A 17,443-nucleotide genomic window follows, 5' to 3' on the forward strand; every position below is an offset into this window, starting at 1 on the left:
ATATGTCTGTCATGCCATGATTCTACGAATGCAGTCCTGGTCCCATGTCATGCAAAGCATTATGCGAAGCAGGCACGAAGGCACCTGACACTCTCTAGCCCTGACAATGGCTGCGACAACAATCTGTACCTGCCTCTAGCAGTCTGTGTGGCTTGCAGTCTCCTCTGAAATAGCGGGGGATCGTCCGTAACATTGGGTCACTACCCTATGCCGTCTACGTTGGCTCATCAAGCATTACCCACAGAGAAAAGCGTATCAGAAAAATCCACCAGTAAGAGAAGAAATTAATACAGTGGTAAACGGTGTAGGTAGGCTGTTTAGGTTTTTATGTTGGTAACGTCACGTAGCGCTGTGTATGAAAATCATGGAACCTAACTTCTAAGGTCATCAGTCCCCTAGAACTTAGAACTGCTTAAACCTAACTCACCTAAGGACATCACACACATCCATGGCCGAGGCAGGATTCGAACCTGCGACCGTAGCAGTCGCGCGGCTCCAGTCTGTAGCGCTTAGAACCGCTCGGCCACTCCGGCCGGCATGAAAATTACTGGCTGTGCTGTGTGCAGCCTGTGGCTGGTTGGCATTGTTGGAATATTCGCTATTCTAGTGTTGGGCAGTTGGATGTGAACAGTGCGTAGCGTTGAGCGGTTGGAGGTGAGCCGCCAGCAGTGGTGGATGAGGGAAGAGAGATGGCAGAGTTTTGAGAGCGGACGATCTGGACGTGTGTCCGTCAGAAAGAGGAAATTTATAAGATTGGATATAGGCATAGTCAGCAAGTGAAAGATTTTGATAGAGAACAAACTACACTCCTGGAAATGGAAAAAAGAACACATTGACACCGGTGTGTCAGACCCACCATACTTGCTCCGGACACTGCGAGAGGGCTGTAAAAGCAATGATCACACGCACGGCACAGCGGACACACCAGGAACCGCGGTGTTGGCCGTCGAATGGCGCTAGCTGCGCAGCATTTGTGCACCGCCGCCGTCAGTGTCAGCCAGTTTGCCGTGGCATACGGAGCTCCATCGCAGTCTTTAACACTGGTAGCATGCCGCGACAGCGTGGACGTGAACCGTATGTGCAGTTGACGGACTTTGAGCGAGGGCGTATAGTGGGCATGCGGGAGGCCGGGTGGACGTACCGCCGAATTGCTCAACACGTGGGGCGTGAGGTCTCCACAGTACATCGATGTTGTCGCCAGTGGTCGGCGGAAGGTGCACGTGCCCGTCGACCTGGGACCGGACCGCAGCGACGCACGGATGCACGCCAAGACCGTAGGATCCTACGCAGTGCCGTAGGGGACCGCACCGCCACTTCCCAGCAAATTAGGGACACTGTTGCTCCTGGGGTATCGGCGAGGACCATTCACAACCGTCTCCATGAAGCTGGGCTACGGTCCCGCACACCGTTAGGCCGTCTTCCGCTCACGCCCCAACATCGTGCAGCCCGCCTCCAGTGGTGTCGCGACAGGCGTGAATGGAGGGACGAATGGAGACGTGTCGTCTTCAGCGATGAGAGTCGCTTCTGCCTTGGTGCCAATGATGGTCGTATGCGTGTTTGGCGCCGTGCAGGTGAGCGCCACAATCAGGACTGCATACGACCGAGGCACACAGGGCCAACACCCGGCATCATGGTGTGGGGAGCGATCTCCTACACTGGCCGTACACCACTGGTGATCGTCGAGGGGACACTGAATAGTGCACGGTACATCCAAACCGTCATCGAACCCATCGTTCTACCATTCCTAGACCGGCAAGGGAACTTGCTCTTCCAACAGGACAATGCACGTCCGCATGTATCCCGTGCCACCCAACGTGCTCTAGAAGGTGTAAGTCAACTACCCTGGCCAGCAAGATCTCCGGATCTGTCCCCCATTGAGCATGTTTGGGACTGGATGAAGCGTCGTCTCACGCGGTCTGCACGTCCAGCACGAACGCTGGTCCAACTGAGGCGCCAGGTGGAAATGGCATGGCAAGCCGTTCCACAGGACTACATCCAGCATCTCTACGATCGTCTCCATGGGAGAATAGCAGCCTGCATTGCTGCGAAAGGTGGATATACACTGTACTAGTGGCGACATTGTGCATGCTCTGTTGCCTGTGTCTATGTGCCTGTGGTTCTGTCAGTGTGATCATGTGATGTATCTGACCCCAGGAATGTGTCAATAAAGTTTCCCCTTCCTGGGACAATGAATTCACGGTGTTCTTATTTCAGTTTCCAGGAGTGTATGTATTTACCTTAATAGTGTTCAAAAGTAATTTTATATAACGTAAGAGGTTTAACAGCACAGTCATTCATAAATTTTTCTAAGGGGACGTTTCAACGGCTTCTTCAGGCAATCGCCGTTGTTATTCATTAGAACTGTTAAGTATTTTACTAAGATATGGAACACTATTAAGGTAAATACATTGTTTGTTCTCTATCAAAATCTTTCACTTGCTGACTATGCCTATCAGTAGTTAGTGCCTTCAGTAGTTAGAATCCTTTATTTAGCTGGCAGTATTGGTGCTTGCTGTATTGCAGTAGATCGAGTAACGAAGATTTTTGAGAGGTAAGTGATTCATGAAAGGTACAGGATATTGTTAGTCACGGCCATTCTTTTGTAGGGATTATTGAAAGTCAGATTGCGTTGCGCTAAAAATATTGTGTGTCAGTTTAGTGATGATCAGATTAAGTAAACAGAGAAATGTCTGAGTACGTTCAGTTCTGGTCAGCTGTTTCAAAATCAAATAACGTAAGAGGTTTAACAGCACAGTCATTCATAAATTTTTCTAAGGGGACGTTTCAACGGCTTCTTCAGGCAATCGCCGTTGTTATTCATTAGAACTGTTAAGTATTTTACTAAGATATGGAAATTATATTTAGGCAGAGACTATTATAAATAAAGTTAGGACTGGTTATAAGACGCGTCTGTCCATCCATATGCTGACACATATTAAAGCAGTGTGGTGTCAGGCTGAAATTGGAATAAAAATTTTGTTTACAAGACAGCTACAACATGATACTAAAGTGATCCACGAAACACAATACGCGATATAAATGACATTTCATAAACATCATCTATGTAACGTAGAAATGCTGTTGCAATATGCTGTTCCTAGAATTCACCAGTGTATACTCTCCGAGGACAACACGCGTAATACATTTACGTTAATGTAGACTGCTGACGCAAAACACAACGACCACCTGCTTAATAGATACTTTGTCCGTCTTTGGAAAGAAATACATCACTGTTTCTACGTATCAGGGATCCTACAGTTTGTTGGTGGGTTTGTGGAGGCATATGGCATGAGATGTCCACTCACTGGACATGCAATTTTCATAAATAACGGGCGCTGATTTTCGTACGCGGTGATGGCGTCCGATTACGAACGAGGTGGTGTCCATAGGATTTATACAAGGCGAATTTGGTCTCCGAGACATCAACGTGAGTTCACTATAATGCTCCTCAAATCACTGTAGCACGGTTCTGGTTCCGAGACACTGGCAACTATTCTGCTGAAAGATGACAGCTTCAAGCAAGAAGAGATGCATCTGCTTCGCAGCTGTCAACGCGTCTTCGATTACTATCACAGGTTCGTTGCAAGCGCAGGAGAATGCGTCCCACAGCATAATACTGATCCCCCTTCCGTGTCTGTTCCTCTTACGTACTATTTTACCGTGTCGCGTGCCCCCATCACCACCAGCGGCAGGCATCCAACGTGGTAATGGGCAGTGGTCATAATGTTTTGGCTTATCAGTATATACTATGCAAGCGAAACTCACACTGTTAAAATGCCAGAAATAAGGGGAAATTCTCGGATTATGAGTCAAATTTGCAGACATTCTCCTCGATTATTTATTCTATATATGGTTTAAGCAATGTAGCAAGTGTATGAAAGTTTCAGAAATGAGCCTCAAATTCAGGATGAAATTATACCAGTGGTAAATACACGGATAACATTCCTATCGACACCGAACTTGACAGGATTTACTGAATCTGGTACCATAGCTTTGTGCAAAAATAAAAAAAAAAAATATGCATACAATGAAATAACAACACAGTGAGTATGAGCAGTGATTTAACATCAGTTTCATACACGCAAGACAATAGCTAAAGGATGTTCTCATGGTATTACCTATGTTGTTGTTGTTGTGGTCTTCAGGCCTGAGACTGGTTTGATGCAGCTCTCCATGCTACCCTATCCTGTGCAAGCTTCTTCATCTCCCAGTACTTACTGCAACCCACATCCTTCTGAATCTGCTTAGTGTATTCATCTCTTGGTCTCCCTCTACGATTTTTACCCTCCACGCTGCCCTCCAATGCTAAATTTGTGATCCCTTGATGCCTCAAAACTTGTCCTACCAACCGATCCCTTCTTCTAGTCAAGTTGTGCCACAAACTTCTCTTCTCCACAATCCTATTCAATACCTCCTCATTAGTTACGTGATCTACCCACCTTATCTTCAGCATTCTTCTGTAGCACCACATTTCGAAAGCTTCTATTCTCTTTTTGTCCAAACTGGTTATCGTCCATGTTTCACTTCCATACATGGCTACACTCCATACAAATACTTTCAGAAACGACTTCCTGACACTTAAATATATACTCGATGTTAACAAATTTCTCTTCTTCAGAAACGCTTTCCTTGCCATCGCCAGTCTACATTTTATATCTTCTCTACTTCGAACATCATCAGTTATTTTGCTCCGCAAATAGCAAAACTCCTTTACTACTTTAAGTTTCTCATTTCCTAATCTAATTCCCTCAGCATCACCCGACTTAATTCGATCAGATTCCATTACCTATAGCCAAACAGATTCTAAATAAGCGTAAAACAGCGATTAGAGTGTTTACCCAGAGTACCCAAAGATTCATAAATAAAAATACTGTTCATATTTTAGCATCCTCAAGAGACAGTAAAGCAAAATAACTCATTCGATAGGAGCACGTTCAACATCTTATGTAAGCGTTGAACACTTTATTCGTCACTGAAATATACAGGGTGGTCCATTGATCGTGACTGGGCCAAATATCTCACAAAATAAAAGCGTCAAACGAAAAAACTACAAAGAACGAAAAATGTCTGGCTTGAACGGGGAAATCAGATGGCGAGATGGTTGGCCCTCTAGATGGCGCCGCCATAGGCCCAACGGATATCAACTGCGTTTTCCTTTTTTTAAAAATAGGAACCCCCATTTTTATTACATATTCATGTAGTACGTAAAAAAATACGAATGTTTTAGTTGGATCACTTTTTTCGTTTTGTGGTAGATGGCTCTGTAATAGTCACAAACATATGGTTCACAATTTTCGGCGAACAGTTGGTAACAGGTAGGTTTTTTAAATTAAAATACAGAACGTAGGTACGTTAGAACATTTTATTTGGGTTGTTCCAATGTGATACATGTACCTTTGTGAACTTATCATTTCTGAGAACGCATGCTGTTACTGCGTGATTACCTGTAAATACCACATTAATGCAATAAATGCTCAAAAAGATGTCCGTCAACCTCAGTGCATTTGGTAATACGTTGACGACATTCCTCTCAACAGCGAGTAGTTCGTCTACCGTAATGTTCGTACATGCGTTGACAACGCGCTGACGCATGTTGTCAGGCGTTGTCGGTTGATCACGATAGCAAATATCCTTCAACTTTCCCCACAGAAAGAAATCCGCGGATGTTAGATCCGGTGATCGTGCGGGCCATGGTATGATGCTTCGACGACCAATCCACCTGTCATGAAATATGCTATTCAATACCGCTTCAACCGCACGCGAGCAATTTGCCGGACATCCATCATGTTGGAAGTACATCGCCATTCTGTCGTGCAGTGAAACATCTTGTAGCTACATCGGTAGAACATTACGTAGGAAAGCAGCATACATTGCACCATTTACATTGCCATCGATAAAATGGGGGCCAATTATTCCTCCTCCCATAATGCCGCACAATACATTAACCCACCAATTTCGCTTATATTCCACTTGTCGCAGCCATCGTGGATTTTCCGTTGGCCAATAGTGCATATTAAGCCGGTTTACGTTACCGCTGATGGTGTATGACGCTTCGTCGCTAAATAGAACGCGTGCACAAAAATCTGTCATCGTCCCGTAATTTCTGTTGTGCCCAGTGGCAGAACAGTACACGACGTTCAGAATCGTCGCCATGTAATTCCTGGTGCATAGAAATATGGTGCGGGTGCAATCGATGTTGATGTAACATTCTCAACACCGACGTTTTTGAGATTCCAGATTCTCGCGTAATTTTTCTACTACTGATGTGCGGATTAGCCGCGACAGCAGCTAAAATACCTTCTTTTGCATCATCATCGTGGTTGACGTTTCACATGTGGCTGAATACTTCCTGTTTCCTTAAATAACGTAACTATCTAGCGAATGGTCCCGACACTCGGACGTTGTCGTCCAGGATACCGAGCAGCATACACAGCATACACCCGTTGGGCATTTTGATCACAATGGCCATACATCAACATGATATCGACCTTCACCGCAATTGGTAAACGGTCCATTTTAACACAGGTAATATATCACGAAGCAAATACCGTCCGCACTGGCGGAATGTTACGTGATACCGCGTGCTTATATGTTTGTGACTATTAGAGTGCCATCTATCACAAAGCGAAAAAATTGGTCCAACTAAAATATTCATATTTCTTTACGTACTACACGAATATGTAATAAAAATGGTGGTTCCTGTTTAAAAAAAGAAAACGCAGTTGATATCCGTTTGACCTATCGCAGTGCCATCTAGCGGGCCAACCTTAACGCCATCTGGTTCCCCCTTCAAGATAGAAAAGTTTTGTTCTTTGTAGTTTTTTAGTGTGTTGCTTATTTCGTGAGACATTTGGTCCGGTCACTATCAATGTACCACCCTGTATTTAGATTGATGGAATATTGAGGAGCTCTTGAAATGTGAGTGGCGACAAGGGGACCATTCAGTAGACGAAGAGAAGGAATTCTTGTACCTTGGAAGCGAAATAACGCATAAAAGAAGAAACAAGATGAAAATTAGTATAGAGGTACAGGCAAAGGGAGTTTCCCTTACCCAAATATGTCTATTAGGCCATAATTTGGAAAATAAATTTCTGAGGAAGTACACGTGGAACGTAGCATTGCATGAGTGAGACTTATGGTCTGTGGACAAGGTGTAAAAGAACAGAATCAGCACGTCTCAGATATCTTGTTGCTGAAAGTTATTCTACATTAAATGGACTGGTAAGATACGTATTGTGGTTGTCAGCAGAACCCATGGGTAATAGTATATGACGAAAACAGTGATATGAAGGAAGTACGAAATGATAGGATTTATTTCAACACTTTCGGTTTGCAAGAGAGAGAGGAGTGAAGCGCAACAGATGAAATGAGAGAATTGGAATATAAACTAGAAGTAATTGGCGATATACCATGTACATGACACAATGAGATGAAGTGAACGGCACAGGAAAGGAAATTGCAGCTACACCGCATGGAGCCATTCGGGGAAAATCGATGAGAGAACAAAAACACTCTAGACACATACGTGAAGTAAGGTAAACCTTTCGTTTTGACCGCGAGTTACGATCTTATACAGTCTCAACAAGTGGGGAAATATAACAGCGAGCTGAATCACATAAGCTACGTATGTCAGGTTCTACGGAGTAACCGTCACCATTGCATCCGGACAAAGGCACCTTACGGGTACCCTTCGTCTGTTGGTGTACTTTCCGTTTTCTCTCTAGTTATAGGATACTGATTACGGCATATAATCTTTGTTACAAAATATAATACGATAGCGTAATCGTTTATACTGGAATAGAGGAATTTATCGCCTCACGAGACGCAGGATGCCTTTCCTCTAGATACTTGTCTGCAGTCCAATAATTTTTGGAACGTACTCGTGGTCACCAAGCAAAAATCTGGTGAACAAAAGAATGTTCTTTCGGGTTGTTTCATGTTGTATGGTACCACAGTCACCTTGCGGTTATAGTATCGAAGTTATGACAGGCAATTGTCAGTAGTACGATATTCCAATGATACTGGTTGATTTTCACAGTGATAACCGTATCACGTACAGCCTCCTGGCTAAAATCACATTTCATCTACTCTTCGGATACTTTTCCTTTATTGTGCAGAAACGTGTTGGAGCGTGTCTCTAAACGCGCTGTCACTATCGTCCCCCAGTCACAGCCCCTCCACTTATACATCTGCTGCCCAGCAGAAAGTTTCTAGAAGTTGCTATACCTCACCTGCTTCCTTACACTGGACTATAGAAACGAATTTCTACAGTACATTGTCAGATTTAAGTAATTAGAAAACACTGAATAAATCTTTATGCCTTTACCTATGGGTCTTAGGAGGCCATCTGAATGCAGCCTTGTATCTGTTCAAATTTGTATGTGTATTTGCATTATTATTTATAAATTCAAAATGGAAAATTAATTTTTTTGTTATTCCTATAATATTTTAAAATACGTTTAAGAATAAGATGAAATAAGAGAAAATCCAACTTTGGTACAATGACGGACAGTTTTTCACGACTTATCATATACTGATGAAGTAATTACTTGTACGTTTTTACGCTTCAGGCTGTTGCGAGTCATCAAGGGCACTCCAAGATGGGAAATCAGAAACACAATGCAGAGAGCAGGAGAAAGTGGTAGCATTTAGGTTGCCGGTGATAAAGAAAAGCACTAGAGCACTGCAAATTTCAGATGCCCGAAGGAGCTGTCCAGGGAAGAAGTTCCAGTTCAGATAATTAACGTCAGTGGGTTTAAACAGGTTAGGGTGCTATATGTGCAGTTTCCACCCAGAAAAGGGTAAAGGCCAGGGCCAAGTGACGTAAGACACTGTAGTTTCTGGCCGTGATGAAAGTGGCAATAACGTTTAGCTTTCAGCTCAACTCTGTTGCTATCAAACTTGGAGTTTATTAATGTAGAGTTCAGAAGCATCCATACAAACCGAGTAGGAGAAGGGGAGGAATGGAAATGTGGTTGGCCAGAGGCGCCCTGGAGGTGCAGAGAGAATTGTCAGATTGGCCGAAGCTTGTTAAGTACCGGTGGATTGGTGAGTTGGCGCTTTATTTCACGTCTAAAAATAAATTCCTTAGTAAATTCATTTACACCAGGTGGAAAAAGTATAGTAAAATTTTCCGTGTGTCATAATATCTTTCACCCAACAGTGAGGGCACTTACTTCGTCGGAGAATGCATTGTTTTTAATGCGGTAATTTGATAAACAGATATAATGATTTTCATCAATTTCTTTCTTAAACTAAAGCCTCTTTTAGCGAGAAGTGCCCTCTTTTCCTGTACTAATTTTACTTCTTTTATTCTCCTTAATTCATGCGTCATACATAATTTGATTCCAAAGTAGCGTAACAGCTTCACTTCCCTTATTTTGTGGCCCGCGTTTGTGTTGTTGAGATTATCTAATTTGTGTCACTTCTCATTTCTTTCTAATGTAATAGCATCTAAAAGAACTTTTCTATTTCCTTTCGTTAAACAAAGCAAGACTAGTTATAACTGAAGCCGACCGATGTAATTTTGTTTGCACTTGGGTCCACAGCATAGATATATTTTCCAAATGATAACTTTATGCGTTATGGGTTGTACAACTTTCAGTTTAACTTCTAAGGATAATCTTAGACTTTTTCGTTATTATTCGGCAACATTCGAATAACATCTGTCAGTCTGTTGTCACGCACTAATGACTCTTCTATTTTAGTGTTCAACCCTGAGGTTGGTTTGCAGCAGAGCACCATTCCTCTCTTCTGTCTGCCTTCCTCTTCATTTCCACGTATGTGTTACATCCAACGTCATTCATGATCTGTTGCATTTTTGATATCCTTGGTCGCCCCCGCCGATTCCTTCCTCAATAGCTCCTTCTGCTATTGTTCCGTTGATGTTGTTGCGTCGTAGGTTGTGCCCTACAAGTTTGTCTCTTCTTGTTTGGATGTGACACCACAGAGATCTGGCTTCCTGTACTCTTCTAAGCACCTCTTCATATATTACTTTGTCTCTGCAGCTGATCTTCATCATCCTTCTATAGCACCACATCTCCAGGGCCTCTAGCCCTCTTCTCTATTCTCTTCCAATTGTCCAAATTTCACATCTGTATAGGGCCACACTCCAAACGAAAGATTTCATGATACGTTTCCTTATTTACAGACTGATGTCGTTCCTGGTGAGTAAGTGCCTTTTCCGATTAAATGCAATTTTGGCCTTTTGTATTCTGGTTGAAATTTCTTTCCGGCTTCTACCATCTCTTGTGATTCTGCTTCCCAGGTAAGTAAATTCATCTATCACTTCCAGCTCCTCTCTTCCAGTTCTGTTTCTCAGAGGTTCATATTCTGCTCCTGTACTGCATACCATCATTTTAGTCTTTCTCTTATTTATTCTCATTCCATACTGATTGCATAGAATTTTTTCCATTGTTCTGAGGACTTCCTCTAGATCTTCTTTTGTCTCCGTGACTATAGCAATATCATCTGCATAACGTAGCATGTCTATCTTCTGCCCATTAATTTTGTTCCCCACCTCAGTAGTTTCTCGAAATTGGTCTATAGCTTCCTGGATGTAAGCATTGAATATAAGAGGAGAGAGAGCACATCCTTGCCTTACCGGTTTTCTAATATTTGCTTCTTGTTTCTGCTGACAGTTTCTAATCACTGCCACCTCATTCTTACAGAAACTGAGTATCACACGGATGTCTTTGTACTATATTCCACTTTTCCTCAGCTCTCTGAACATCTCTTGCCAGATAACGTTTTCAAATTCCTTTTCCATGTCTACAAAGCCAATGTAAGTTGGTTTATTTTTCTGTAATTGCTTTTCGATAATGGGTCTCAGTGCTACAATCGCCTCTCTTGTTCCCAATCCCCTTCGACACCAACAGTAATAACTAAAAAGTCGAAATTGATCAACAGCAGATCAAGTAAAAATTGTGCAGCCCACGACGCCCTACGTTTTCATTTGTACTTAAGAACCATTTGTCATCTTTTAGCTGTGTTACCGCGTGTGACAAGTAGGTACTGTGTTACAAGTACACCGAAGGTAGCCGGCACTGTGTGTTAAAATGTATTAGCGCACCGATGTAACGCACAGTAAACCACGGTCATCATTAAAATTATAGTAGGGTGAAAGAACTGTTGGCTAGAACAATAGACATTCTGCGGTGCATGCTTCGTGATACGTGGGGTTATTCAGGCCGAAACGCTGTGGCTAGGCGCAGAGCTGCTGTGCGTGTTTGCCTACCTGCGCCTCGCTCGGCGGAACGGCCGAAGCTTGTAAGCTGGGCTTGCGGATTGTTTTAACTCCGCCTACCTGAAACAACGCGATTAGCGGCCCATGGCTACACTGTTGTTGCATCAAGCGTGAAGACAAACGATATCCGACGGCCGTATCGCTATTTCGGATTCATTCAGTGATGCGGCGTGATGCAGTCCGGTAATACGGATCTCTTGTTAATTACAGACTTAGTATGGCTGAGGGGATCGCGCGGATCATTGCGCACCTGTTTCATTTGTTGCGACTGCACACTAGATAGGCTTCTTTACTCGTAATAGGTGCATGTAACAATATTTAATACTTTTACATCTAAGATTTTATTTTTGAACAATTTTTCAGTTTTTACTGCAGTATCGCCTCTCTTGACCACATAAAAATTTTACTGAACAATGAAACTGCTGTGTACAAGATGGGTTACTGTACTGTAATCAAGTCTATTGGAAGCATATCCACCTATTGAACGTTGTGGCTGTAAATTACTTAAAAACATATGACACGAAAATCTTATGTATCTTCTATCTATGATTTTAAATAAATGTTTGTTCAGAAACTGCAGAAACCCTAGAATAATTGTCATAATCAAGCTAAAGTGTAAGGAAGCATAGTAGCAAATGTGTCGTTTAAAAATACTTTCATTTACTTCCTGTTTCTGTAAGTAATTTCAAAGATATCTTTGAACAATTTGCCTCACTTATCAAAACCTTTAGATGTTACTCTTTGATTGTAAAATAATTTCAGTATACTAATATCCAGTCATTAGTAAGACTAATGGTATTATATATGGCAACAGAGATTAGCTTTAGGTAACATTCTTCTGGGAGCAGACGTTTTCAGAAAATTTATTTTCTTTGTTACAAGCAAAATGGGCCTCTTACTGCTTCTCATGATTTTTGAAGTAGCTACTAAACAATTTATTTATTTCCTTTAGTGAACTTGTGACACTGTAATGAATTAAGTATGATGAAACACAACGAATACAAGGATACGAATGCTTTTTCTTCATTAAATTTTTTATTTTTATATCATAAGAGTTAGCAAATACTCATTTTGAAAAATTTGACAACATAATTCTCACACGAGAATCACAATGGGGTCTTACACCAGTGCTTATTTTTGCTATGTGATATATATTCCAATGTACTTATTAGTTCCTGAAGGTATTCCTTGAATCAGCAGCATGGTGCTACTTATGATATGTAATGGTTCACATATTTATCAGTGAGTCATTTCAGTTCACATCGTCAAAAATTGTTCTCTCACCAGCGAGTATATGTACTTTTGCTTCCTGTTTAGAATTTCATGGAGGTCACACAAGAAAACTGAAACCAATATCCTCAGCTGCCTTTCCTACAACACCTTATTTATGTTCTTCGCCAGATCTACAGACAAAACGATTTCTGTCATTGAAAGAAATACCCACATCAGTTGAAAATGTCGCGTTGGAAAAAAATTACTTGCCATTCCAGTATTTTAAATATTGAATATGTTGGAGGTTGTAAGTTTTAATATGTGGTTGTTAATATACCTTCCACTTTGAACACTTACATATAGTTAATTCTAAAGATATATATCTGAGAAAATACACTGCAATCTGGGAACACTACGTATGTTTAACACGGGCTGTGAGCGAATTATATACAAAAACTCAACACATACATTTATAAAACGCAACTGTTTTGAAAATTACTCTACGACGAAACAGAAAAAAAGTTCAATCTGCTTCTTTAAATTTTTTTTCCAGACACTCACTATTCCCACTAATAAAATTTTATTAATTTTCCAGAGCAACATCTGGTCTTTTATTTTTCTTCTAAGTACAACATCTCTTATTATCAGTATCTATGCCAATTATTATTACTTGTTAAATCGCATGTGAGTGATACAACTGAATTCCAACTTCAAAACTAAAGGCCGACTCCAAGACAACCGTGAAATGACAATGTGTACATCTACTGGATGGAATTAATTAGTTAACATTTGTCATGTATATGTAGAGAACAGCAGCGAAAAAATTAGTTTGAATATCAAAATTTATTTTAATCAAATGCTCATGCAGTTACTACCTAGTCAAGGGGACCAGGTCTTAATTTACATGAGTGAAAGCATCTTAAAATTAGACAAGTGAAAGCTAAGATGAAAATCAGACTCAAACAATGGTATTTCTAACCCGATATCTGCCGTTATTAACGTTGAAAAAAAAACAAAAGAAATACAACTAAATAATTCTTAACAACTATACACTACTGGGAAGCACACTTGTGTATTATTTTATAGTAAAGTAATTTTGACTCATGCTAAAAGCCCCAAAATGCAATGACTCTCACAGGATTTACAATAGCTGCTCCTCGTCGGTATTCAGTAAGATATTGCCGAATTTATGGTATCAGTTTTACAGTTTATGTAGGACAGTTATATGTTTATTTAGTGTACGAATGTAAGGTCGCTACTAGGCTACCTTTCCAATGTATCTTCCTAATTTTTACAGGGGTATTGGAAATGTTTGACTAGGTAAAACAAGTTTACCGGTTAATGAATTTACTGACTTTCAGTTCCTATTTATTTATTTTATTAATGTAATATAATGTAATCTAATGACATACCTATTTGTTCAGAAATTTTCAATATTTATGAGTCACTCATAAGAGTCTCGTCAGTCGAAACTCCTTTAGGCATTAAACAATTCATGTGGGCATTTTACGGCTATAAATGTCACTGAGAAATATTCTTTCCTTATAAAATATTGTATCAATAAATAATCCCTACAACCTTTTATCGACTGTTTTGTCAAGAAGGTTTAGCGGTTTAATTAAATTCTTTACAGGAGAATACGCTCAAAGTGGCATCGAGATATTTAAAGATGTTGAATGAAAACTAAATATGCAATTCAGGGATCAGCGTTTGTAGACACAAAATACAGCAAATCAGTAACACAATATGAGTATCACGGTCAACCGTTGCTTTCGAGACTTTCTGTTTACACAGCTTTAACGTAGTCTGCAGTCGTTTTCAGTAGAAACGCAGCACAGCAGAACCTAAATTCAGGCGATTTCCATGGATGGACAACGAAAGAGTTAATTGAACTTAGGCCTGCTCGGCAAAAATGAATGCGACTCGTGTCGAGTGCGTAGGGCGAACTCGTCCGTGGGCCCTTTGGGTCGTCATGGCGCAGTCACGGAAATTAATGATGCCAACTGCGGGGGCGCTAATTTCCCTAGGGAACGCCTACCTCTGACATATACTAGCAGGGAGAGGGGGACAGCGGAAGAGGAGGAGGCAAACGAGGACATAGCGAGAGAAACAGCAGTCTGAAAAAGTATACGAACTTAGTAGGGATTCATTGAATCTGGAGCGCCGTATGTTATTTCTCAGAATACCCAAGACACGGAAACAAATCAAAGATGGGTTGTACGCACTGCTACTCGCTTTGTACATGTGCAACAGTTCGTAATATCTGTAAGTTCAAACTTCAAATAAACTTACTTCTTAAGCTGATAAAAAAAGAAAAAAAATACTTATTAAGTTTCTGTCCGTGTTTCTCTTAACTTTGTGCTGTTCACCGTTAGTACAACTTTATTTTCATTTACTTATTTTGTCATCAGTCTTTCTGAACGGTTTGACGTGGCCCGTAACGAGTTCCTCCTGAGAGGTCTTTCTCATCTCAGAGTAGCACTTGCACCCTTCGTCCTAATTGTTTGCTTTTTGAATTCCAATAACATACTTTCATACAGTTTTTATCTTTTACATCTCCCTCAAGTACCACGCAAATTACTTGTTGATTTCTGAACATAAGCACTATTACCCTGTTCCTTCCCCTTGTCAATATTTTCCACATGTTCATACGCTGTGCTCCAAACGTATCTCAGAAATGTATTCCTCAAATTACTAAGGCCGATGTTTAATACCAATATATTTCTTTTGGTCACGAATACCCCCTTTATCTGTGCTGATCTGTTTTTGTGTCTCCTCGACTCTTCGTCTGTCGCATTTCGTTTTGCTAACAAGATAGCAGAATTCCTTCAGTTGTATCTCGTCATACACATATGAATATGGCTGCAAATACGAACAATATCAGAATCCTTTCACTTTTCTATGGTCACCAAATGTCATGTTAAGTTTATCGCTATCGCTGCTATTCCTCGTTACTTTTCTCTTCCTTGATTTCAATCTGTTCATAGCTCGTTCTTATTAGGCTGTTAAATCCATTCAACAGGTCCTGCAGTTCTCCCTCACATACGTTTGGTATAGTAACGATATCCGTGAATATTCGCGGTGATGTCTTTTCACCCTGATTTTCAATCCCATTACTGAACCTTCCTTTATTTCCATCACTGATTCTTCGATGTAGAATTTGAACAGTAGGGATGAAGGTCTTCCTTTCTGCCTTACTCAGTTTTTAGTCTGAATGCTTCGTTCTTGGTCTTCCGTTTTTAAAGGTTGCTCTTGTATCCCGTACATGTTGTAACCGACTCATCTTCCCTTATAGATTATATATATTATCCTCAAAATTTCGAATATTTTGCTCAATCCAAAATAGTCCAACGCATTTTATACGACGCCAGATCCTTTGAACACATTCAGAAGTTTCTGAAGTTTTACTTTCTGTATCAAACGAGTCAGTACTGCCTGTCTCGTGCCTTTACGTTTCCTAAACTCAAACTAATCACTATCTAGCTGGTCTTCGATTTGTTATTCATTCTTCTGCACATTATTCTTGACAGCAGCTTGGATGTATGAGACGTTATGGTGACTGTGTGATAGATCACACACGCAACTGCCCTCGCTGTCTTAGTGATTGTGTGGATGATATTCTCCGAATGTCTGATGGCATGTCTCCAGATTCCACGAGCTAACAGGATAATAGTTTGATTGCTTTTTGCCCCGATGATTTTAGATATTGCAAAGGAATAATTTTTTTGCTTTTCACTTTATTTGCTCTCAAGTTTCCAAACTGACTCTAATACTAGGCATCCTATGTTTTCCATGTCGCCTCAAATTTCTCATTCTGTCACGTCGTTATATAGTTCTTCTCTTGAAGAGGCCTACTTGTACTCCTTCCACCCAACCGCTCTCTGCTCTAAAATTAACAGTGCATTTCTTATTGCACTCTTAATGTTGACGCCTTTCCCTTTAAGTTCACAAAAGGTTGATTTGACTTTTCTGTACTTTGAATCAGTCCCTTCAATTACCATTTCCTTTTAGATATCTTAGAATTTTTCCAGCAGCCATCTTCCCTTGACTTGCTTGCACGTTCTGTATGTTTCATTGCCAAACCATTTATGTTGCGGTATTCCTGTTCTTTTTTTTTGTACAGTATTCTTCGTTGAATAATTTATTTATGTCGTCTGTTACCGAAGATTTCTTCGTATTTACATTCCTTCCTGTGCAGCTTCTGTGTTTACAGATTTTAGAGATGTTCATCCCTCCTCAACTGAACTGTGTACCTACTGCGATATTCACTTTCGCATTATCTACAGGCCTAGAAAACTTTAAACGGTACTGGTCACTGATATAAGTTCGTAAGCTTCCTCAGTCAGTGTTATTTTGGATAAAATAATTTTTAGTACTGGGTCGCATCGTTGTAAATTACTAAACCAACCAAATTTCTGACGTTTGGACTGACATGCTGAGATCCTCCTCAGGGCGATTCACTGCTGTACAATGGTAAATGTCTTTTACATAACGTCATTTTCGGTTATCTGATGGCTATCCACGTCACATATCTGAGATGTCATTCGACAGTTTGATGAGGCTGTTACGACTGGGTGGGTGTTCGGTACGCTATTGCCTGGGCTACCCCAGTGGCTGATTGGAAGGCAATTCTTAAAGTGATTGGTAGAAGGTAGCGTATCGGCTGTCTATTGCCTGTGCCATTCTGCTAAGCGATTAGTAGGTGAACTCTCTTTCTTGCGTGGAAGACAAGAGCAAGTTCTGTACTTATCATTCTTCAGTATCACACTTCTTTCCACATCGATTCTACCAGACGATTTTCTTGCAATCTACTAAATTGTAATCTGAGTCTATGTCAGCTCCTGGATATATCTGGTTTCAGAATTCTGTGTAACCGTGATGTAGTGCAGCTGGAATCGTGCCACGTTTCCAAGCCCTTTCCAGTTATGCGTACTCATCTTGATAGTTTTGCACAATATACTTGCTGGTATCAGCTGTAGTTTAGTG

The sequence above is a fragment of the Schistocerca nitens genome, chromosome 1, assembly GCF_023898315.1.
Source record: "Schistocerca nitens isolate TAMUIC-IGC-003100 chromosome 1, iqSchNite1.1, whole genome shotgun sequence".
Lineage (NCBI taxonomy): Eukaryota > Metazoa > Arthropoda > Insecta > Orthoptera > Acrididae > Schistocerca > Schistocerca nitens.